The 25,744-nt window shown below is 37.4% G+C and overlaps 1 protein-coding gene across 1 annotated transcript in view; it reads left to right on the top strand.

Moving 5' to 3' along the window:
* The window catches only part of THSD7B (thrombospondin type 1 domain containing 7B), a 1,057,843-nt gene that overhangs the window by 432,944 nt on the left and 599,155 nt on the right, over positions 1-25,744 (top strand). The gene's annotated exons all lie outside the window — the stretch shown is intronic.

Raw genomic sequence — 25,744 nt, 5'->3', positions numbered from 1 at the left:
ATATGCATTCCATAAAATTCACCCAATTTAATATTTAGTAAATGCACTGAGTTATTTTATTATCACTACAACCTGGTTTTAGAATATTGCCATCTTCCAAGTGAGATTCTTGGTGTCCTTTTACAGGTAATTCTTCTTACCTTCAGCCCCAGGGAATCACCAATGTACTTTAGATGTTGTGTACAGATTTCCCAAAGGCTTTATTTCAAGAAACGCAAATTGGGCCAGGAAGTTCTTAGGTTGGATTTTGGTATCTCTGGCCTCAGAGGTGGAGCAGGGCTGCTAATATGAGATCAGGTATTTCAGTCTGAATTTTCTAAGTCTTCTGATTTTTACCTATTATGGAAGAGAATGACCATGAACACTGGAGGAAATAATACCTAATTTGAATTTGCTTCCAAATCTGCCACATTTAGTTGATAAATGTCTTTAAAAGTAGTTTGAAATGCTGAATCTTTTCTCTAACCAGCATGTAATCTCAGCTGATGTTACATGAGAAGACTGGCCTCCAATGAAGTGTGAGTAAACTGGCTTTGTGTGTGGAGCTTCCAGCAGAGACCATCCTTGTAGCTGCAAGCTAGAGAACTTTGTCCTCACCCTCTGAAAATTTCTGTTTTCCACAGAAACTGATTTATCACTTGAGAAGCCTCTCATGGATTTCCAACTTTGGGCATGTAAATTTTTCCTGCCAACGATACCTAATTTTTTTGTTTTCCATTGAAATTCTGCTCCACTCCTGCTTAAGAGAAAATCAAGTCTAATTTAAAATGTCCAAGAAGGCTTCACTGTCCAAATAACTCCTCCTCTCAGTCCTCCATTTACCAAGCATTTGTCATTTTGAGGATTATCCTAGGTGATAAGGATACAGGAGTAAGTAAGGAAAACAATGTACCTGTTTCCCAAAAGTTTACACTGTACCGAGGGTAGAGAAATAATGAGCAGATAAATAGGGTAAATTCAGACAGTGGTCAATGATTCAAAGAAATGAAAGCAGGGTATTGGGGTTGGTGGAGTTAATATAAATGGGTGGTCAGGAGAAAGTCTCTAGGAGCAGATAGACATTCTCACTGACACTGGATCCCACAGGGCATTCAATCTTGTAAGGATTTGTTAGATGGGTATTCCAAGTGAAGGGCCAAATGTCAAGGCAGAAGGAGAGGGCCACACGCTTGGTATATGATATGGTTTGGATATTTTGTCTCCTTCAAATCTCACATTGAAATGTGGTCCCCAGCGTTGGCGGAGGACCTAGGTGGAGGTATTTGGGTCATGGGGGAAGATCCCTCATGAATGGCTTGGCACTGTCCTTGCAGTAATGAGTGAGTTCTCACTCTGAGTTCACATGAGATCTGATTGTTTAAAAGAGCCTGGCACCTCCTCCCTCTCTCTCGATTGTTCTCTCTTTCTTACCATGTGATACACTGGCTCCCTGTTTGCCTTTTGTCCTGACTGTAAGCTTCCTGAGACCTCAACAGAAGTTGAGCAGATGCTGGCCCATGCTTGTCCAGCCTGCAGAGGCATGAGCCAAAGAAACCTAATTTCTTTATAAATTACCCACCCTCAGGTATTCCTTCATAGCAGCACAAAACTAACACAGTATGTTTCAAAGACTAAAGCACTGTTGGTGGGGCTGCACTTCAGGAAGAGAGAGAGAGTGACCCAAGATGAAGTCAGAGAGGCTGGATCCTGTGGAAGGGAATTTGAATTTATTCCAAGTGCAGTGGGCAGCCAGCTGGGAGAGAGGTAGTAATATTATCTGATTTATATTTAATTCATTTTATTCTAAATGCTGGGTTTAAAATCTAGGTGTCATGGGAGGAAGCTAGGAGATCATTTGGAGGTGATCATGATAGTGGCTAGAACTAGGGTCATACAGCATTGTAATGGTGTCACACATGTTAATTCTAAACTTGATGCTTTCTTTCTTTATTCTTTGTATCTTCCCTCCTTGTCTTCTGCTTTCTTTCATTTTTTTGAAAAGTAGGCCTCATTGAATTGGCTAACCTAAAGTGACAAAGACTTTAAATCATTGAGTGAGAAATGTTCTTAGAGAAAATATAATACTATCTTCTCATTTAAGAACTGAGGTAACCGAGATCAAGAGGGAAATCAGTGACATTTCTGAGTTTATACATGTAGTTAATGGCACAGAGTAGAACTTAGAACTCTCATTGATTGCATTTTCCACTACTGTCCTGCCTGGTTTACATTCTCATACATTATACTCATTTTTGCCTTCAGTAATGTGAGGGGCAGATATCCTTTCAGATAGATTGGTCATTGGGCAGAGACGCTGAGCTAATAGAACAAGCTAGTGGAGTAGATCATTGTGTCAGCCCAAGGTGATCAAGATGCCTGAGCAAGAGTGGCCGAGAGTCAGGAAATCGACAGGACTTTAAAAGGTCAGAGTGATGAAGACAGCAGATGGACAGAACTGTAGGGGGGACATGCGAGGCAGGAAGCAGATGAACCTGAGACTGTCTGAGGGCATTACAGGACAGGCAGCAGATGGGCTGCGCTAGAATGTGGGGCCAGAAACACTGTCATTGACACTAATTACTCGTGATGGAGGTGCTTTGCAAAACATGGGGGAAAATGGCCTTATTTCATAGGACATTTACTGTAACGGCAGACAAGTTCACAACAGCTTTCTACATTAAATACACTAGCTTGAGGAACCAGGGAAATATTTGCAGTTTGCTCTTCCCCTTCTTTATTACCTTGTTTGAGATGGAGATACTGATTAGGACACGCCACAGTGCCCGGCCAATGGCATTTCTTCTGAGTACTGAGCATTTTCACAAATTAAAATTCCCTTTAAGATGTAAAATATTCAGAGGCAAAACGATGCATAACACAGCAGAAGAGATGGTTTTGTATCACAAATTAGCAAGTAAATCAGAAGAATGAGATGTGGGAAAGACATCAAAACTGTCACATCGTCTCTGCTAGCACAGGTGAATACCTGTCCTCCCAAAACAAGAAGAAAGAAAGATGGTTCTGTGTTAAATAAAAAGGACCTGAACAAATGAGGTTCAATAGAAAGGCTGTACATTTTGCCTTATCAGAAAGTACTAGGTGTATAATTTAGCGTTTTAAAACTCAAGAGATTTTTCAGCAGTAATTATGTGTCATACACAGTGCTGGGTTTTGGTAATACAAAATTGAGCAAGTCAGGATCCCAAAGCTCAAATAGCTCACCATTTAGTCAGAGAGACCACATGTAAATTGAGTCTAACATAACTGCTATTGTGGAGGGAGGTAAAAGTGCTTTGCTCACATGAAGGATAAGCTTCTATGATGATAATGAGAGTAAGAAATTAAATAAAAATATTCAAGTCAACTGTGATCTACATAAAGATACATTGGCTAAATGAATGCATTTGCAATAAAAAAGAGAGAGAGTCTGTGTTTTCATTACTGTTTTGTGATTGGAAGTCACCAATATACTTGGTTAGGCAGTGGAGAAGGAGACATCTCTCCTGGCTTCTGAAGTTGTATCACTTCTCTTCCAGAGTAGCAGAATACTAAATGCCAGCTGGGTGGTTTCCAGTGCATGTCAGTAGCTGGAGAGTTGGTTAAATTGAGTATAGTGCATCAGTTTGTATGTACGCTTTTTCATGTGCTGTGTATTTATAAGGCAGCAGGAATTAAGGATTCTTGTTAGCCTTATTGTTTGCATTCTGTCCTCACAGCCAATTCTTTCATCCCATTAATTTTTCTTCTGCTTCACTTCTTTTCTTCAAATTCTCTTATTTCCTCACCACTGCCCCAAGGCAAAATTAAATTTGTCAAGAGTATTTTGTAATTCAGGTTCATAAACTTTGAATGCCAAACTGCAACTGTTTGGTTTTCACAATTTTCAGAAGGTTGTCTGGCCCTAAAATGGGATTTCTTATTTGGCTTCTGCCTTCTCCATTAGTCACTTTACCATAATAAAAATTACAGAGTCCCCTTCAGCAGTCACATAAGCTACAAAGTCACGTTCATGAAAACAAATTAAAATTTTATCCTCATTGTCTCTCTTACCCAACACACCAATATATAATTTTATTCCAGACTTGGAAAAAATAATTTAGTTGATTGATATAGCAATAAAGAGGCATTTCAGATCGACCAAGATAAAAGGCTTGACTAAACTGTCTTTGTTTCACTATAATCTTTCTTCTGAAGTTACCAAGACCTTAATTAAATGACTCAAGTATGGTACATAAAATTTGTTCTCTTAGCAGAACTTGTACTGATTGAAGGCTGTAACTGATTTGATAGAGATTCTGTCTTAAAGTGTCATTTTGATTTTGTGGAAACCATGGGAACCAATTTAGTTGATTGTTTCTTGGTAGCTCTTGCTATTCCAGATACACATATGTCTTATTGCGGGTTCTCCCAGCAGTTGATCTGAAGACCACACTTGAGTTCAAGGAGTCTACTTTGAAAGCTCAGAAAAAGCCTATAGGGAATGGGGAAGTGATATAGGAAAAAGAAAAGAGCCAATAAATGGAGAACTATTAAGGAAGTACTACAGTGAGTGCCTAGAGCTTGATTCTGAGGGCAGACACGGGGAAGCAAGGCAGAACTCACATTCGAGGCATGAAGGAGGTAGGACAATTGCACACCTAGTCTCAAGACGTTGGTTGAAAACTGCCCTGTCCTGGGGGTATTAACTCCTTGGCATTTCTGGCTTGCCACACAGTAGCATACCGTGGCAACTCACCTATTTATCATTCTAGGAAAAAAGGACAGCTGCTAGTAATTGCAAGTCAGCCTGATGTCAGCACATAGAAAGGACCCAAGACTATGTATGGGTCATTGGCAGCATCTGTTAAAACTTGTTCGCCCAACTTTAGATTATCCGAAGAACTGAAGAAAAGAGAAAATAAAGTTAAACACTAAAAGTATTGCTCTCTTTTTTAGTTTCATCTGTTCTTCTCATCAATAGTCTAATCAAGAGATGTTAGTTCCTTCATCTTTCTACTCATGCTTTTGCACTGGAGCAAATAGGTAGTGAGCAAAATGAAGGGAAACAAAGCTACCTGAATGATTCATAAACTGGAGGAGCAGACCATGAAAAACCAAGGGTTGTCAGTACTGGCCTTTGCAACCAAGAAGGTGCTTTAGATATTTCAGATGTGTATGAAAACAAATCATCGAGTGCTGGTATCACTGTCATTGTTAATGTCACACATTTTTTAGGAATCTCCATTTGGATGTTATACTTTCAGATAGTACTAAAAGCAAGCCAAGCCAGAGTGCTCCTTTCCTCCTGGAATCTAAAATCAGAACCAGACACTGAAATGGACATACAAGCATAGTCCAGAATATACAAAGTGAAATACCCATAAGGGCTATGAAGGTAAAGTGAATGAGGAAAGAAACCAGATATAATAAGACAAATATTAAGTGACATTTAGCCTTGTAGTCAAGAAACCAACAGTGGCAGAGCCTTTAGTATAATGAAAAGCTTGAGCTCCATCTAAAATGAAAATGTAAACTTATAGGGATGTGGACCCAGTGGTTATGCATCAATCAAACTTTCCATAGTATGCATGTAGATGTTCATGTGACATTGCCAAACACCTTAAATGAGAAGGTAATTAATACACATTTAAAATAATCTATGGCCTAAATCTATTCAGGCAAAAAAAAAAAAAAAAAAAAAAAAAAAAAAAAGCCACATTTGCTGACCAGCTACAACATACAGATCAATTTGGTTGGAGACCTCTGAGACAGGGAAATGTATGAATACCAGATGACCCATGGCCAAAGGTAGGGTTGTGCGTGTCTGTGTCTGTGTGCATGTGTGTGCATGAAAGACAGAGGGGAGACAAAGAATCACCTGACGTGCTTATGATGAACATAAATATATACATGCATTTATATTTGTGTATATATGTTTATGCATACATATATATATATATATATACACACGTTATAGAAAACAGTGAGATAAGTGTAGTTTCTGAGATTATGGTTGGGGAGAACAGCAGAGATAACTCTTTGACATACTTTTGCTATTTCAGTCGTATTCTCACTTCAAGGTCACTCAGCCATTGCCACATCACAGATGACTTGCCTCTGTAAGACAAGATTGCTGCAGAAGGGATTTGCTTGGTGGGTAGGTGAATTTGGAAAGAAATATATAATTGACTAGGGTTGGCATAAAATAGATTTAAACTGCTTAGTTTGTAAGACAGAGGAAAACATGAAGAGGTTTGTAAGAACTTTGAATTGTAGCTTGAAAATCTAAGAAAGCCTATATTGTGAATTCCTGGGTACTGAGTCCTGAGATAGGTAGTTTGCCTGTGTTATCTTATTTGATCCCTATAACAATCTTCTATGGTGTTAAGAAACCATTTTAGAAAAGGGAAAACACATTCCTTTACATGTATATGTACATCGAGTTTAAACAACTTGTTCCACATTATACAAATAATAAGCATCAATACCAACATTCAAATATAGATTACCCTCCTAAAGATATATATACAGTCCTAGATTTTTCTAAGCAGTGAATATGATCTACGTTTTTCTGAAAGTAGGAAAATCGGCATTAACTTGCATTGGTGTGTGGTAAACATATTTGAAATGCAGGTTGAAGATGATGCTGGCTGCTGGGAGCTTCAGCTAGAGCATGTGCTTTAATGATGCCTGAGCTAGCCTGACTCTGCAGTAGTCCTATCCCATGTGTCTCCTGTAGTCTTTCTAAAAGTGGATCTAAATTTCAGAGTAAGGTGTTAATCCATCAACAGACATCTCTTGTGATTCAAAACTGTCACCTGGAGTAGGGTAGGGTAGAAGGATCAATCCTACCCAACCCAGGACTCTGTGGCTAAGAATGACTGTCTCAAAGCAAACTCTGGTGGGGGTTGTGACCAGACTATGGGAATTGATGTATGCCAGTGGATGTTAAATATGATCTGCACTCAAAGCAGGGAAAGCTGGGATGGTGTGGAGGGAGGTGGGATACAGGAGATGCAAAGATTGACAGTAGGGAAGCCTAGGATCTCAGAGATTCAGGGGCAGCAAACCTGCATCTCTGGAATACAGAGGCAGTAACAACTCTCCTCACCTCTTGTTTCTCCAAGGTCAAGCTCTTCTTTCTGCCTATACTTCTAGTCTGTTCTCATAATTCTCCCAATAAATGCCTAGTTTTAATTTGAACTAGTCTGAGTATGTTTCTTTTCCTTGAAATAGAATGATCCCATCTAAGAGGTCATTTCTGGGGGGAAGTGTGATGTCAGTCAATATCAAAGCCATAATTGTTCCCTTATTTGGACAAAGAAGAAGATGAGTCAATAATTACTTCTCATGACTTCATTATCTTAAGGAGACAAAAATCTCACCCAGACCTCACCTAACAAGGAGATGGTTGTTACCTGCCTTTGTCCTTGTCATTTTAGAATTAAATGAAAAAAGCTTAAGGTAGAATTTTAATGCTATACAGACACATATTTCTCAGGGTTATTCATTTTAAATGCTAGGCCTTATTTGTAGATGGGTGTTGTCAGGACAGGGTGCATGTCATCATTGAGGTCGGAGTTAATAACAGTGTGTTAACAGTAGATTCTGTCAGCTCTCACTTCTTGATCCACTTGATTTTTCTCCCAAAGGTTTTAAAGAGTCATCTTTATTTTTTGCTTCATGTCACATAACATTTTGTATCTTTGAACAGCAACATATAATTTGCAGATGTAATAGTGTTATTTGCAGTTATGCCGATTTTTCTGTCTTAATCCTGTGTGTGTTAACACCTCTGCAGAGATGCTGCTATAGCAGTCATTCCTATTTTCCTTCATCTGTGTGCACTGAGCTAGCAGACTGGAAGAAGGCACTCCACAAGTTAATAACTAATTGTAAAAGACATGGAAACCTATTTTAATTTACCAACAAGTAAGTCAGACTGGTTCCTTTTCTTTTTTCTTTTCTTTTTTTTAGACAGGGTCTTGCTCTGTCACCTTGGCTGGAGGGCCGTGGCACTATCACAGCTCATTGCAGCCTCAAACCCCAGGCTCAGGCAATCCTCCCTTCTCAGCCTCTGGAGTAGATGGAACTACAGACATGCACCACTGTGCCTGGCTAAGTTTTAAACAATTATTTGTAGAGATGGGGTCTTTCTTATGTTGTCCAGGCTAGTCTTGAACTCCTGGGATCAAGCAGTCCACCTGCCCAGGCCTCCCAAAGTGCTGGGCTTACAGGCATGAGTCACTGCATCCAGCCAGACTTTGTTTTTAATGTGTGATTTAGAAACACCCTAGAAATGGAAATTGGTGCTTCTAATAAAATAATTTAATTATTAATCAATATTCATTGGGTACCCTTGGAAACAGCATGTTGGATGCCAAAACAAATACTTCTTCTAGCAAATGCATCGAAGTAAAAATAAATGATTGAGAGAGCTGTCCTTTAATTTTACTAATGTATTATTGCACTCTCTCTGATGTTGGATTAAGTTGAAAACACTTATAAACTGCTGTGGACTACAGTGATTAGAGGGTGGGTTATCTTTATTGAATGCATTTTTGAAGGAGTAATGGAAATTATTTCTTCTTAAATACATATTGCCAAAATCTACAACATTATTTTGTCTACTCCTTATCCTTGGAAATAGAGTGTAACAATGTAATTGATACCTCTTTGAATCTTGGATTTTCTTACATTACTACCAAATTAGTCCCAATAACATCAGGGATTATTATAAAATTGAGGACTGACTCTGTATCAAGCTGAAAATATTCCCTGGTGTAGGAAACTACTCCTCTTTTCTTTCTCCTTTTTCTTTCCTTTAATCTGCTCCTTGCCCTCCTTTTTCTTCCCTTTCTTCTTTTGTCAAATCCTACTTAAAATGAAATTGTTTCATTGACATTTACTTTATTCTTCTAAAATTAGAGTGTAAATATAAGACCACATCTATGTGCTGGGGAGTTTTGTTTCATTAGGAATTAAAGAATAAAATATTTTAAACAAGTTTTGCACTTGATTTTGTATGGATACTGTCATATCCTAGAATGGATGGGGATAGTATTTTTAAACTAGTAAACCAAATTCTTGTGTTTCTTTTAGGTTACCTTCCTCTATTGATGCTTGACTTCATTCATATTGGAAAGTGGAAAGCAAGGGCCTAAGTGCCACCAGAAGTGGGAAGAGGATGTGATAAGGCCCTTAGGCTTCTGATAGCAGAGGTATAGCGGTGGAGGAAACTCAGGTGGTAGAAGCAAGCTATCTGATTCTTGTGTCCTAGTTTCCTCCCATCAGTTGTTGCAAAGTGAAAACAAATGCCTAGTTATAGACAGGGAATGAATTAATGACTCCTTGCCTAGTCTGATTGATTTATGTCATGGCAGTGATTCAGAGGTCATCTTGTGATGTTCTGGAGGTACAGAAGGAAGCTGATCTCAAAGCCTGGGACCCTACCACACAGGCGTCAGGGAGCTCATCTTAAGCTAGTCAAGCAGGAGGTCATGGCTAAGGCACAAAGGGTCCCTCATGCTACCAAGGGCAAAGGCAGGGCGGAGCGAGCAAGGGAAGATAACCTGGCCTGGACTAAGAGAAAAAGCCCAGAATTCAGTAGTCACACAGTAGCAGACAACTGGGCAAGGTGCTTGGGACAGGGTGAGACCAGCTAGACACACTGACCACAGACCCACTGAAAAATCTCAGACCTCACTCAACGCCATGGCCGCACCCAAGCTTTTTGCTACTCTAAGATGCCATTCTGGGAAGAGAAGTATTAGAATCCTTGAAAGCCTATAATTTATCCTTAAAAGACAGAGATTACCTCCTCAAGTATTTTTATAAATGGAAAGAGTCTAAAAGGCCAAAAAAAAAAAAAAAAAAAAGACACCTTTATTGGCAAATTTAAGGGTGTTTTCCCCTTGGTTTTCACTGGGGTAGGAATATGCTTTTCTGTCCATTTTAGTGTAACATGTATAAATTTCAGCCTACTACTGACACTTAAATGGGTAAAGATGGCTGCTTCTTTGTTCCTTATCTCATCTGTGGGAGGAAGGGGGAGGGCACTCCGAATGGCAGAGGCTGGATGATCTTTCTAAAGTTTTACTGAGGAATTAGACTTTTAGTATGAAACTTCACAGTATCAAGTTACATGGCATATTGGACTTCACAAATACCCTTTTGAAAATGGCAGACAGTATTCACTACCTGTAGAATGGGGAATGTCCTCTTACCTAGCATAGACGTGCATAGTTGCTTTCTTTCATTTCGTACTTAGATCACACAAGAATATTGCTGCTTGTGGTTTCTTTCTGGAGAATAGGAACTTCAAATATCAGGTTCTCAAGTTCTGGGTCTAAAGTTGTTTCAAGAAGCAGAAACATAGGCTTGAGAAGCTGGAAAACATAGTTGGTGATGGGGAAGATAATTAGTGGCATGTTTTTTATCATCTGCTGTTTCATGCTCCTTGAATACCCCCCCCCCCCCCACACACACACACACTCACTCCATACTCCTGCTTTCTTTTTATCCAAGTCTTAAGCATGGGTGAAGATCCTGTTCAAGTTTCACCTCCTCCTTGAAGTCTTAGCCAATACCTCCCATCTCTTCCTTCCTTTCAACATCTATTTTACATATTTCTTATTTAAGGACTTAATTGTATTTTGCCTGCAGAGTTCTCAACAGTTTTATGAGAGATTAGTGTTTCCTCGGGAAAGATTATAAGCCCCAAGTAGATAGTAACCATGGTTTTTTTTATCTTACTTGACTTTTCTGGCACAGAAGAGATAACTAGTACTTGCTCACTGCAATGAAAGCCATACAGCTACCCCTAATAAACCATAGCTACTTTTAGAAATTCCTGGTGAACCCTTTTAGCTACCTTTGCTAGGTCATGGATTTCTTTATGTTTAGTAAAAGGTAGAATATAATGAACCTGTGTGTTGACTGAAAAAGAAGGAAAGCTAGGAAGGTTTTAGGTAAAAGTAATGTAGAGTAATAGATTTAAATTAGAGATCTTGTTATTTTTTTCAAGCATGATATTGATTTTAACTTATCCCTTTTGTGTGTCAATATGAACTTGGCTGAACTCACCCTGGAAATTTTTAAAAATTATGGTGGCAGGTAAGGGATTAATTAATTTACCAAATCTAAAAGTCTGTTTCCCTACCCTCCTAGCATATGACTTTGGCATCTGTCTCACCAGCAAGCTGCTATGAATCTGCAGCATTGTGAAGAGAAACTCACAATATTTAAGAAATATGAACATACTGTTTAGATTACATTTTTCAAATATTGCACCTCCCCCTTAATGTCTGACTAAAGCCCAGCTGGAAAGTAATTTTGGTATAGTAGAAGTTGTAAGCCAATTTATATTATTCAAGTTTTGCTTCAAGACTCAGTCAAGAGAATCCATCCTGTGCTAACATGTTCAATTTGGCACATTTTGGAAATGGATGGAGAGCAGTTAGAGTTCCAAATTTAATTGTATGAAATATTCCAGGCATTTTAGGGTAGATTCCAATTCCAATGGAAGAATTTCATTAGACAGTTCTACCTTAAGACAAATTACACTTCCTGCCTTTTCATAAATTCCAGCAGGAATGTATAATGCAAGAGACTGGCAATTAGTTTCTCTCTGGCATGGGGAAGAAGGTTAATCATTTCACGAGGCTGAAGGAGCAAAACCAGAATTAGGATATAATTGACAAGAGAAGTACAGTTGCTATTGTTCTCTGAAACTTAACAAGCAGCAATGTTTACTGAGTCCCTCCTCCTTCACCTTTTGTTCCCCTAGGTTGAGGAAACCCTGCTTAACTTTTCAAAACTTAAGGGGACTGAATTTTATGTAATCTAGAAATTGTAGATTTCCTATCACTCAAAATTTAACTGGGAAGCTGTGTTGACATCATGGAACTTACAATGTCTTAAAGTCTTTCAATGCTTAACCTTATTAAAAGATGACATATTTTAATATGCATCATAATTGTGATTGCATAAATATCTTTAGTGTTAAGAAAGAAGACTGATACTGTGGGGTTTGATTATTAACGCTGTTATTACGTTCTTAGTATACTCATGAAACTGGTAATTCACTCATAATTTATTTTTATTATATATATTGGAAGCATTGTTATAGGTTAATTGTCTCTATATTTTACAAGTTTGCATCACTAATACCAATAAAAATCTGTTTATATTGTTCTTCGGGGACTCTGATTGCATTAAGGAATGATTAGTCTTAATTAAGTTCTGTAGTCTATACTAATTACAATCAAATAAGACTTCACATAAAAGTGTGAAATTAAGCCAAAGTAAATGCATTTTTGATCATTAATTAGATAGCTACCAGGCATACCTTTGCAGATGTTTTTATTTTATTTTTTATTTTAGTAACTAGCAGGAAACCTCACCTACAAGCCATTGCATTTCAAAAGAGTGCCTCTCATAGTTGTAACAGAAGCCATTTGGTTAATTATAAATTTGAGTGATGTTTGCTTATTTTACTCTCATGAGAACTAAAGTGTCCTCAGCTGTTACTTATCCACCCTCCAGGTAGCAATACTATGTTTACATTACAGAATAAAAATAAGAGGCTGAAGGTTTTAAGAGCATGTGTTCTATTATATTGCCTCATTTAACTTTTATGTACTGCAGTTTTTTTCATGTTTTACGCTTCCCTGATTTCTTTTTAATGCTATAGATTCATTGGGACCATCCTGTGTGAGATGATAATATTTCCATCTGTCCTTCCCCGGTGTGGTGATGACTCATGAAGAATTTTCTTTGCCCTTAACATCTGAGTTTTAATACTCTTGCATACAAGAAGCACTGAATTCTGTGTATAATGAAGAAACTGTAAACAGAATAAAATCACAATTTCTGGCCACCTACATCTTTTTCTGTCCTCTCATAGGAAGCACTAAATGAGATTGTGCTTTTAAAATACAACACAGTCTGGTTCCTGGTACAAGGAAGGGTTCAATAAGTGTTAGCTGAGATAATAGTTACTGTTAGGATTGCATTGCATTTGGTACTTCTGAAAGTCCAGTTTTAGACCAATTAATTGGTTTTGAGCTCAGAAGGAAGAAAGTATTTCATCAGAATTCTCCAACAATTTCCTTTCCTGTTCTTACATTTATTCTGCTTGGAGATGCTTCAAGTGTGGCAACTAAAACGCTTACAGAAACCAAACTTTTGGACTGATGCAATGACCTTGAAATGCCCATTCAGATGCAGTACTAAAGGCTCCAATTCAGAAATATGTTCAAATCTTTGACCATTTATCAATGTTTAGCTTCAACCCACATTTTCTAAACCACCTACTCATTCATTTTCTCACAATTGCTCACTTTTCTCCTCTATTTATCAACCCAAGAGCTGTTCTTCTACTTTTCTGACTTTTATAATTGCATTTCACTTTCTTTGTTCTTTTTTGTTCAAAACTTTTTTTTTCTTGTAAAAATACTTTTGCTTATTTTTCAGATACTATATTCATCATTTTATTCCTATTTTCTGCTGTTTTTCTTTTTTCACCTGAGCTGTTGATCTCCAAGATCCTACCTTTTCTTTATCTCATTACTGTTATTTCTCTCTGAGTCCATATTCCAGCAAGAAGATGTGATTTTGCCTTCCACATCTGACTCTTCTTTCTAGCTCTGGGGTTTGTACATGATTTTTGCTTTGTCTAATATTCCTCCTTGACAGTTTGTCAATAATCCATTCATCTCCCCTCCTTGAAGTTCTACCTAAGAATTCCTTTCTTTCAAGAATCTTTTTCATCTAGAGTCTGGAATATACCTCCTCATGACTGTTCCTCTAAAATCATAGACTATTCTAAGTACCATTGGGATCACGGAGTAAACCTCCTCATGTTACAGATGTGAAAACAGATCCAGACTGTGTCACCTGAGCTTCCCAAGACTATGAGATCCTTCAGGAGCAGAATAGGGGACTAGGAGCCGGGTGATTCCAAACCCCATGCTGTTTCTCTTGCACCTGCTGTATCTTAGCACTCAAAAGTAGATTTCCCCTTTGCTATCTCATAAGTTTTAAAAAGCTTCCTTCATGTAAGGGGCTCTTTTCCCCCTCAGTTATTTTATAAAATCTTAGAGGATGAAGGTCACATCTCTTTGCTTTTATTCTATTATCCTTCATAACATCTAACACAAATTGGATTCTTAACAGGGGTTCACTAACTGTTGTTAAATATCATTGTCTATATCACTCTAGCATTTGTATTTTCTGTGTCTTGTGTTATAGTATCTGATTCTATATCACTGTTTTACTTTTCCCCTTTTGCCCTAATTATCGTTCTCTATTTTTCATTACTTTAAAAATTATATTTCTCCATATCATATTAATTCTCCATTTCATACACAGATATTTTCTTATGCTTCTCTTATCAACTAGATTTTAGTTAAAAAATAGACAACAAAATGAGATGAATTAGTGGGTGGGAAGCTAAAACCAATACCAGGAGTGTCAATGATTGTTGAGTCACTGAGCATTTTATAGTGTCTGAATAAATTAACTCTGCATATACTAACTCAAGGCTTTTGTCCAGTTGACTGCAGTTACCTCATGAACTTTCAAAATGTTTGACATGTCTCTGGGGAATCTCTTTATTAATTGGTTTGTAAGTCAGGTAACAATGGTATGATGACCTACCTTTAGGGAAGAGTTGAACGAGAGGTTCTGTTCCTGTGCTGATGGAATGGGAAGGCCCACACATGACTTTTTAAAAATATATGACATACAAAACTTAGAGGTATATTTTGATTGTCTCAGAGTCCTGCTCCTTTAGACCTATCTTGAAAGGAGGCTGAAAGAGCATTCCAAGAATGAGAAAAGGTGTGATTAACTGCTCAGAGGGAGAGAGGAAGCAGGTTACTGTATTTTTCTGCCTTTAACAGAAAGTAGAGATAGGATTATAGAGTTTAGAGGGGTGTAACAATGGAAGAGTTGCTCAGATATTTGAAGTTAGTGATCAGAAATCTCTCATTTGAAATAAAGAGGAAATACATGGCATGGCAGTATTATGAAGTATAATGCAAGATCATTACACAAAATGTGATGATCTTGAAATGCAAAATCATTGCATGAGATACAAAATCATTACGTGAAATGGTCTCTTCTCTTGTAGGGCTGGAAAGATTCTGACTTACATTTGGATCTCTTTACAGCAGCTTCTCCAGAAGTCATTCTTCTAGCCAAGACTCCTTATAAGCATCTATTTACTGTGTACTTGTCTGTGTTAGGGCTCTCCATGCATTTGCCAGCTGTTCAGTCATCACAGCTAATCCTTAGGTGAATGGCATCAGTTCCATCTTACAGAGAAGGGAAAAAGCCACAAAGCATTGAAGTAAATAACAGGCCCATAATTAAATAATAAATGTGATATATCCAGGATTCAAACCTGACATTTATCAGGCTTTACAGCATTTTATTTTTTCTATGCTATGTTACTTCTTGGTGCTAAAAATATTATCTAGATTTTGTGGATTTTAATCACAAAACCCTAACTTTTTTCTTCCATTGATGCCTACAAAATGCCCTTTAACCTCCCCTGTTGCTTCCTAAAGGAAATGAGCCTTAAGCTGCAATTCCAGTGTTGTCTTAGTGTCCTGATTGTGAAAAGATAGAAAAAGTATCTGAGAAAATCAATATTAATTGATAATTTTCTATAAATTATTTTCTTCATAAGTAAAAAGAAAAAGTGTCATTATATGAGGGTACGAAGATGACATTCTGTAAAATGAGAAGTCTATGCATTTATACATTATAGATAGGGCTACTGACCTTCATCCACCTTCATCCTCCTTCCCATGACCTGGTGTGTGTGTGTGCACACATACCTACACACAAACATAAACTTACCATCCCAGGGGAACCATTAAAAGGTTATGTGACTACAGCTATTCTTTCAACAAAATCCCATTAGTTGCTCTTAAGGAAACAATTGCTTATTACTTATGTGTTCATGGTTACCAAAGTCTTTCAATGTGCCTCCTATGATGGATTTTTTAAAAGGCAGTGAAATACACAAATACAAATAAATCTCACTAGAAAAACTGCTCATCTGACTCAGGTAATTTTTCTTTCAAGAAAATTATAGTCCTTTACCAAACTTTCGAGAGATCAATTTTTAAACTCCCAGGGACAGTCTGTGTGTGTCTGGAGAAATGTTATGACGATGTTGACACCACCTCAAATTCTGGTAAAATAATCAGATAGCTATTGGACATTTTATTGAATGCAAATATTTGACTAAAATATCTCGTTTCCTTGTGAACGTTTACTCTTAACAATCTGTGGTCTTCATTTTGTTAGGTTTATAATGATTTGAAATATATTCATGAATTCACTGAGTTTTTATTGTAAAATATATTTTACTTTCCTAAGGTCACTTCTATTCTAAATAGCTGTGAAGAGGTAAAAGATTGTATTATCCTACTATTTATTTTCAAGTTGAATATCACATAAAGGTATCATTTACTAATGTATGAGTGCATTTTATAACTTTTCTTACATTTTGGAAAATAATTTTACAAAATAAACATAGTCTTATTAAATAAACGCTACTGCTCTGAAAATCCTAACGAAATAGGTACATGCATCATATAGCAGAAGAGAGGCTATTCTGCCAGTCATTTAAAGCATTATTTTATATAAGCCAGAAGAAATAGAATGTTATCAGGCTTTCTCAATGAAAATGTAATTTCAGTGCTCAGCCAACTTATTTTAGCAATAGTTTTCTTGTTGAGCCACCAAATGTTTATGAACAAGTCAGCTGGAGGAGTTGAAAGGTTCTGAAATCTGCCAAAGCATGTCAGTTGTTTTATGTTTAAATTCCCTAAAGAAAAGAAATGTAGGGTATAATACAGAAAATATCATCTGCTATCTTTTCTCCCCAGGGCAATAGCTCTGTGTTGCCATCAGCGAAACTGCCCATTCTTTACTTTGTTTGACTGACACCTTGTGACTTTCACGTCAGTGGAGTTGTGAGATCTTATAATGTGTATAGCTCAGACTGTGTATGTTGGAATTAGTGCAGGAAGAAATTGAGATATCTTAACAGAAGTAATTGTATACTTGTATTGTTGGCTACGCTGTCATAATTACTTTTGCAGTTGCCAAGTTTCATGAATTTGAAGTTAGCCTATTAATTTGACTTCTATTGTAGAGAAAAATCTAGGCTTTCAATTATACAAAGAAGAGGACAAAAGCTTTTTTTCTAAATTATTTTGTGTGTATTACAAATAACAGAATTGTGTTGTATTGTTAGCTGAAATTTCACCTTCGAAAGACTTCATTTCTGTCTCTGCCTTAAAATGAAATAAAAAATAATAAGTCATTGACTTAAATTACATAGTTTTGGATGTTACTAGATTGGAGAGAAAATTCATTTAACATTTTATGTGTATATGTGCATATACCTATGTGTGTATATATACCATATTTATATAAATCATGTTTATTACGTCATTTCAAATTATCAAGAGGAATGACCTCAACGAATGACAAGCCTGAATACAAAACCATTTTCACACCTTTAAATACTTGAACAATAAGAACTACCTCAAAAAATTTGCCACCAGAAATTCCATCTGAGCTGTTTTAAACAAATATAGGTTGTGTATGAAGGACATGTACATTTGGCTGTGACATGGCTTTGAATTTATGTACAGGAGGTTAAAGGACTCATTGGATAATCCTCATTCGACTGGTTTGCTTGACAAGTCCCTTCTATACTGCCTGTTCACCCTCCATTATCAATGAAGAGAGAATAAATGCCACTGATTCCCCAAATCCTTTTAGAAATAACATATAGCTAAATAAATATTTAGCTCAACCCAAGTTAACACTGCAACAAATTTGAATTAATTTAATATCGTATATCTCATTTTCTATTTGTTGAACATTTTACACTTGACAAAGTGCTTTCATATGGAAAACGCCGTCCATACTAAGGGACCCATTTTACACTTTCTTTGATATTTTCTATAGCTATACAGTTTTAAAAGATTTCTCATTATTTCGTGGATTGGAATATTTTTGAACTAGCACTAATGTTGGACACTATGAAACTGTGATGTCAAAAACTTACATACAAAAAATTTAAAGAGAATTTTTAATTACAAAAATGTGCATTATACTCAAATCAGTATTGCTCAAAACATTTCTTTGCTGTGTAGAGGACGAGCAAATTAATATTAGGGTCATCTTAGTTTTGAAGGTATTACATTTAAATATATTAGGGTAACTAAAAACTTCTTCATGTGACATCACTGCATATGACTAACAGTGGAATTTGAATGCAAACAGACATTCCTGAGTGTAAATGTGTAGGCTGTCTCAGACCTAAGATACTAAATATTCCTGTTGTAAAAATGGGCGCTATTGAATGGAGCTAGAGTTAAATTAGACATTTGTCACTTTAAGGGATAGGCTTTGTGGGCAGCTTAAATTATGCCTGAGAATATTTAGATGGCCAAATGTACACTAATTATCACAGGAATGTTAAAATTACACCATGAAGCATTTTAACAATTAAAAGTTTCCTGCAGATTTGAATCACATTAACATCTAATAGCGACAGATGACCATCTAATGGAGAAATGAAGGCAAGAGCTGTATGGAAAAGACTAGGGGTTCCCGTTTTAATGTATTTCCATATCAGAGAATAAACAACTCATGGAGAAAGTACAAGCTGAGGGAAGATGGCTCGTAAAATTTGAACTGGTGAGTGATAAATGAAGTTTGTAGCCTGGTCAGATCTCAAATTCTATACTTGGAACATTAACTGTTGCAAAGGTACAACACAGCAAGATAAGAATTGTGGAGACAATTCGTGTCATTTTGGTGGTAGCATAAAAAAGGCAGAGATTAAGGCATACACAGAAATTAAGGCATACAACAGTAATGTTTGTATAGAGATCATATTGCCAATGAAAAACTCCGACAGAGAAGTCTGTATGATGAATTCATTAGGTCAGCAGTCTTTTTATTTAACTGTGGAGTCACCTAAGCACCACTTTAATACTAGGTCAACTGATGTTATCATTAGTTCTTTTAATGTCTATAAAACAAATATCCATTATAAAACATGGAAAAATATGTGAACTACCTTTATGAGCATGATTGATACTAGTTGGCTTGATTTCAGCAATAGTTGAGGGAGTTAGCTATCCAGATAAATTTGATATGATATCAAAGCTATAAGACTTGACAGTTTCATATCTAATCTATTACCTACTAGCAAAGGCATGAATAAGTGTTGTATAATAAAAAAAAAGACTGTATCCTAGGTTGGACTGGATCAGGAAAATATCCTCTGGCCAATATTTCCATTTGCGACAGAAAGTGAAAAGCCCTTTCTGCATTCTACACTCTTTGCAGTGCATTGTTAAATGGTATAATGATAGAGGAGTGGGTGGAAATGCATCTTAATGAGCGTGTCCTCTGGCAGACAGTGAGTTGAACATGTGGAAACAAATTGATTTAAGAAGCCCCTTTCTGAAAAAGAAATAAAAAAATAAGAAGGAAATTACTTTTAAGTAAAGGGAAACTATAAAACAAGTGATTCAACCCTAAGGGTGCATTGTATCTTTAGATATCATCCAGTAAAATATCTTCGTTACCTGTTAGGAAAATTGGATTTATGAGCTGTTGAGCAACCTGAAATGCTTGGTACAGTACATTAGTTAACCAGGTGGAAGTAAGCTCCCTTAAAATAAGATGAATTTTGACTATATGTTTTGTTTGATGTGGCTGATTTCTCTAGGATGTGTGTGTGTGTGTGTGTGTGTGTGTGTTTCTATTCAATGTAAAGAGATAAGAACTCTTATTTTCTATGAGAGTTTATCTTATATTTGCATGGGCATCACAATTTGTGAAACATTTTTATTTTACGTAAATATGGAGAGTATAATAAAAAAATCACTTGCTTTTGAAGGAGATACTGCCAGTTCAACAATTGTGCCTGTTATAAACCACTAGAGATTAAGTGACCTTAAAGTATTTTCCTTTTACTTTTTCATTTTTGAATGAAGCCCTTTGTTCCACATACATGTACAAACTGCGGTGTAATTTCTATTATTTGAAACATCAACTTGGTTGGTTCTGTAAAGGTTGACATATAAATGCTTTGACAGTCTGTAAACCTAATTTGCCACGTGGGGCTCTTCTGTTCTTCTGCAGACAGAAAAGAGCAGAATAAATTAAAAATCATTGAGGGTAAATTCACCAACTCTTTGAGGCTGTGTGATCTCTGGAACCAACATTTAAAATGTAGATTAATTTTGACATGAGATTGATATTAAGTGTCAGAGAGTGAGGGTGGGGAAGCATAGTTTGCCTCTGGTGACTCTTGTAGGAGTGTGGATGTAGGAACTGCTTCCCGTGTGTTGCTGATACATCTTAGACACTGTTCACAATGGAGCTTATCATGTATGATTTTCATTATTTGCTTGCCTTTAGTCCTTCAAGGAAGGAATTCTTTCTTTTGATTTTTAGATCTATAGCAGTGTTTCTCAATCTTGGGACCACAGACTCTTTGAACCAGATAATTATTTGTGGTGGGAAACTGCTGAAGCCTTATAGTATATTTAGCAGCATATCTGGTCTCTACCCAACAGGAGCCAGAAAAGCCTCCTCCTTCATTCATGTCGTATTAGTCTGTTTTCATGCTGCTAAAAAAGATATACCTAAGACTGGGTAATTTATTAAAAAATAGAGATTTAATGGAATCACAGTTCCATGTGGCTGGGGAGGCCTCACAATGATGGTGGAAGGGGAAAGGCTCATCTTACATGGTAGCAGACAAGAGAGAATGAAAACCAAGCAAAAAGTGAACCCCTTGCAAAACTATCAGATCTCGTGAGACTTATTAATTACCATGAGAACAGTATGGGGTAAACCACCCCCATAATTCAAGTATATCCTATCGGGTCCATCCCACAACATGTGGGAATTATGGGAGTTACAATTCAAGATGAGATTTGGGTGAGGACACAGCCAAACCATATCACATGTCAATCATAAATGTCTCCAGACATTGCCAAAGGTTCCCTGAGGGAAGAGCTCTGTGTCTGGCACACAATGACATTTCATAAACATTTCCTTAAGATATACATGCAGCTATTGCTGCAGCATAAAACAATAACACCTTTATCAGATAATCTAGAAGGCTGTTCTTATCTAATTCTGAATTAAATTGGGGTGATTTTTCCTCCTTCTACCCTCACCACCTCTCATCCTTCCCAGATCTAAGCTTGAGCTCTTCTAACTATGCAGTTCTGGCCTAGCACTGACAAAAGGTCATCTCACTGTGTAGACATCTTCAGTTCATTTTGATTTGAGGATCTATGTTGTCCATTATGATCAGATACAGAATCATTCACAGAAACCTTCATAGTCAGCAACAGTGAAAGAAACTAGATAGTGGCACAGTGAAGGTGAGTCTGCTACTTCGTTACATGTGTATTTCCAAAATAGTAACACTATATTAATCTTCATATCTAAGCAGTCAGTATAAATTTAAAAGAATCTCATCTCTACCTCTCAACTAGATGACTTGGAACAATTCTGCTGAGTTCTGTGACATGCCATTTTCTTACTAATAAAATAACAGTAATATCTACTACCCCTGACACTGTTACAGGACTCTGCTGTGCTCTACCATCTTTTCTGTATTGGAAGACTTATCACACTTGGTTGTAATTATTGTTTCCATTGCCTGCTACTCTGGCTGGCCTGTAAGGTGTGTAAGGGGCAGGCTCATATTGTCTGTTACCATAGTCTCTGCTGTAGTGCCAACATACATTATTTCTGAAATGAAGAAATGCAAGGGTTTTCTACTAGTGTACACTATATAAATGTAATCATCATTTATTTGTTCTATAAATATTGCTGAATGCCTATTTATCAAAGCCCAGTTGGGGAGTTCTCTAGACCCAGGAATACAGTGGGTCATAGATGAGACAAATTTCCTGCCCTCATGGAGCTTGCATTCTAGTGGGCCAGCCATTCAATAAGAATTAAAATATCTGTCAATCTATCTCACTATCTAATTTCAGTTAGTGGTAAGTAGCACAGTGGGATGAGAGTGATGAAGAGTGGCAGGAAAAGGCCTCTCAGGAAGTAATTAACATAGTAATTTTTATCATTATTATGATTAACATGATCATCAAGGTGATATTATTAGCCTTTCATTAGTAGAACTTGTTCCTTGATTTATCCTCCTAATAGTGATTCTGAACTATTTACATTCTCTGACCTACTTCCCCTTCACACCAACAGAAGGAAGTGTATGACTTTCCAGAGCTGGGAGTAGATCATTTTGCTTTGACATAGAGATTTTGACAATGCAGTGGATCAAACCTGTGGGCTTAATCCAGCCATTCTGCACTTGAGGCCATCTGTAAGGAGGCTTTACCCCTAAAGCTTTATATTCCATTTGTTTCCTAAACAGCTCCCTCTTTCCTTTTAATCTTTTTCAGTTAGTATAAAGAAAGCCAATTTAGTGAGCTATTTCAAATCCTTTTTTAAGCTCTTCTTATAGGAGGGTTTCTGAAACTTGGCACTTTTGACATTTTGGCCTTGATAATTCTAAGTTGTGGGGGGCTGTTCTCTGCATCGTGAGATGTTTAGTGGCATCTCTGACCTGCACTCACTAGATGCCAGTAGCACCTGTCTCCAGCTGTAACAATAAAAAATGTCCCCTGACATTGCAAAATGTCTATTGGGGGCAAAATAGGCCCTGGCTGAAAAGCACTGCTTCACAGGAAGCTTCTCCGTCTTTCCAGCTCTGGTGCACTGTGTCTTCAGCAGGTGCAGGCACTGGTGTTTGTTTGTGCAGCACCACAAGCTCCTTTTCCCTGTCCAGTGATCTGAATCCCAAATATCCTTCACGACCCAGCTAGAGACACATCTATTGCGTATAGTCTCCTCTAAGTACTAGAGTCTGTTCCATTTATTCTATTTCTGAATTCCTATTCCATCTCTTTTGTTTGATCACTACCATCTTCATCTATTAGATGAACCCATCATTGTTTGTTAAAAGGATTGCATTTTGTTATCTTTATAAGATTATAAATTCTTTGAAAAGAGAAACTAGGCTTAGTCAACTCTGCATCTTCATAGACCACATAAAAATACTTGGAATATGGAGACTTATTAAGTAATGGGTTGAATTTAGCATCAACAATCCTATTCACAAAAATTCCACCAACAACCCCATCCTCAATCAGGGGAAGTGATAAATAACACATACAGTATAATCTTCATAACAGTCAATCATCTTGGAAAATTATATTTTTGTAAACATCTTCTATAATTCAATTGTAACTAATACCATGGAGGTTCAGTACTGATGAAAATGAGTATTGGTGGAACTGAGTTTTTAGAACTAATTTTTCTGAAAGAAGTTATTAATCTAGAGTGATCCAGTGTTTGGGGTATCTGACCACTTTAAATATATGGTCTTCCACTTCATCAACAATGCTCCACCTAATTGCTATCTTTTTATGCAAAAGGTAGTTACATAAACACTTAAAACCCTGAGCTTGATCTTTTTGCTAACAAGCTATTTTGAGGAGAATGTATGGAAAGATGCATCCAATCATGTAAATCCAACATGTGTCATTCCAGAAGTGGATGGTTTGGTTTAACTTTTGAAGGAAAGTTTAATATGGAGAAGACTGCACATTCAATTCTTTCTTTTTCCAAATACAACTTATTATTCAGAATATATCTAGTTGTTCAGCAAGTTCAGTGCTCATGTGGCATTCAGACAATTACTGAATGTTGGAGAACCAAATTTGAGGTCCTTTTAATGACATTTGAGAAGTCAGTCTCTGTGACTAACTGCTGAAATGTAAACCTGGGGTTTACAGAGGACCACAGCAGTCCATCATATTCATGTTGGGGAAGCAGAGGATGTGGAGGCAGATGTAAAATAGGCAGAGAGATGCAACCAGTGGGAGAGTGATTGCTTTCCACAGCTTTCTAGTTTCTGCTTCCATTCCCTTGGGAAACCTGACTGCGCACCCTGCCATCAGGTGGTGAGTCATCATACTCATCCTTAATGTCATCCTCTTTTGCTATTTGACTGGATTTCTGTCACCAGTACAGCCTTGACAAACAAATGTCCTGTTTTCCTAGTGAGAAAAGTGAAATTCAAAGATGTAGTAACTCCTTCAGGATGGTGAAGCCAAGACGTGGTCAAGGAAGGCTTCAAACCCCATGCTCAACATTCACGTGTCTCTGCAACTACTCATGTGGTTGTGGTTTTCATCAGCCAGGTGTAATGGGGCCAAGAATAATGTTGCAGAATGAATGTATTGCGAATGGTCTAGTGCTTGGGGACTTGAACAGTGGGCATTTTCTAGGTGCTGTCGATTGTGGTCAGAGCAAGGCTCATTGCTTAAGACACATTTTTTCACCTGTCGGCCAAGGTAACTGTCCTCTACTGCTTTTGCACAACAGCTCAGAGAACACCTATTTTCTCAAAGGCATCCCTGTGTCTTGGAGTTTTCAATATTGTCAACCTGGGAATTATTTCATTTGGTCTATTAAAGTTTAAATACATGTCTTAGTCGGGAGCCCCAATCCAGGCTGCCCCATGTTGGCCTGTTGTGGGCGGTCTATTCTTCATGGTCATGACAATCAGCTGCCCTGACTCAAACATGAGCTGCTCTCTCAGTTCAGATTTTCCCTCCACAATCAGACCTCTGCTTTTCTCACACCTCATCTCAATCACTTCCTTTCTTGCTTTCTGTGCTCCCATCCAATTAGACATTGTCGATTTGCTTTGCTGCATCAGCCAGCTCTCTCTTCTGGTCTAATGAGCTCTGAGCTCACTGCTCACCCAACCTGAAACCCCTCCCCTGTGTCCTTCCCCGCCTGCCTCTGTCTCATACCTTGGGTCTCAGCTGTCTCCTCACTCTGTCTGAGAGCTTTTCTCTGGCCCCTTGGCTTGGTTCTGTTTCCTTAAATTCATTTTTGTCTCATATCCCCTACATTATAATACTTATCACCACTTACTCATATTGCTTTTCAAGTGTCTGTCTTCTTTATTAAACTGTAGACTCCCAGGGGGTAATGGCCATATCTCTTGTTCACTGTTGTATATTCAGAGCCTAGCACAAATGCTGCAAATAGTAATAATGCTAACCATAGCATTATTACTATTTACTAATAATAGCACAAATGCTACAATGGTAATAATGATAACTAGAGGACATGAGTCTAATTCTAAGTGCCAGATATCCAAGAAATATGGCCTTTATTTATTTCTGTGTCAACATTATTTTTGACTCTGAATTACTCTGATGGACTGCTGGGAAATTCAGTATTGTTAGCCTTGAGGACTCCCCTCTCACTGCAGTCATGTCGCAATAGTGCGCCTTTTTAGTAATCTCTCACGTGTCCTCAGGGGTTATAGCTGAGGGGGCATATTGCACCAGTACCCCCATTGTGCCAGCAGCTTTCTGCTGCTTCAGAGCCACGCATGACCAGGCATGGAATTGAGCATTGTTGGTGAGGATAGGTACCTCCAGGCTTCTGGGCTAATTTCCCTGGACACGCCATATTTCACATGAAATTCCATTTGAATTTCATTCTTCCTTGACATGAATATTGTATTCCTTGAAGGTAATTTTTGCCTTCCTGGTGCAACTGTTGTTATAAGAGCAGAGTCCTCACCATTTTGGAACCAAAATCCTCTCCTGAACCATTACCATCTACTTTAAAGAGTCTCTTTTTAATCTTGAGAAATCCCTCCTTACTGCCT

This window comes from Aotus nancymaae, unplaced genomic scaffold, assembly GCF_030222135.1.
Source record: "Aotus nancymaae isolate 86718 unplaced genomic scaffold, 86718_ANA_hifiasm-v0.15.2.pri h1tg000029l, whole genome shotgun sequence".
Lineage (NCBI taxonomy): Eukaryota > Metazoa > Chordata > Mammalia > Primates > Aotidae > Aotus > Aotus nancymaae.
This window is presented reverse-complemented; position numbering and strand designations above follow the sequence as displayed.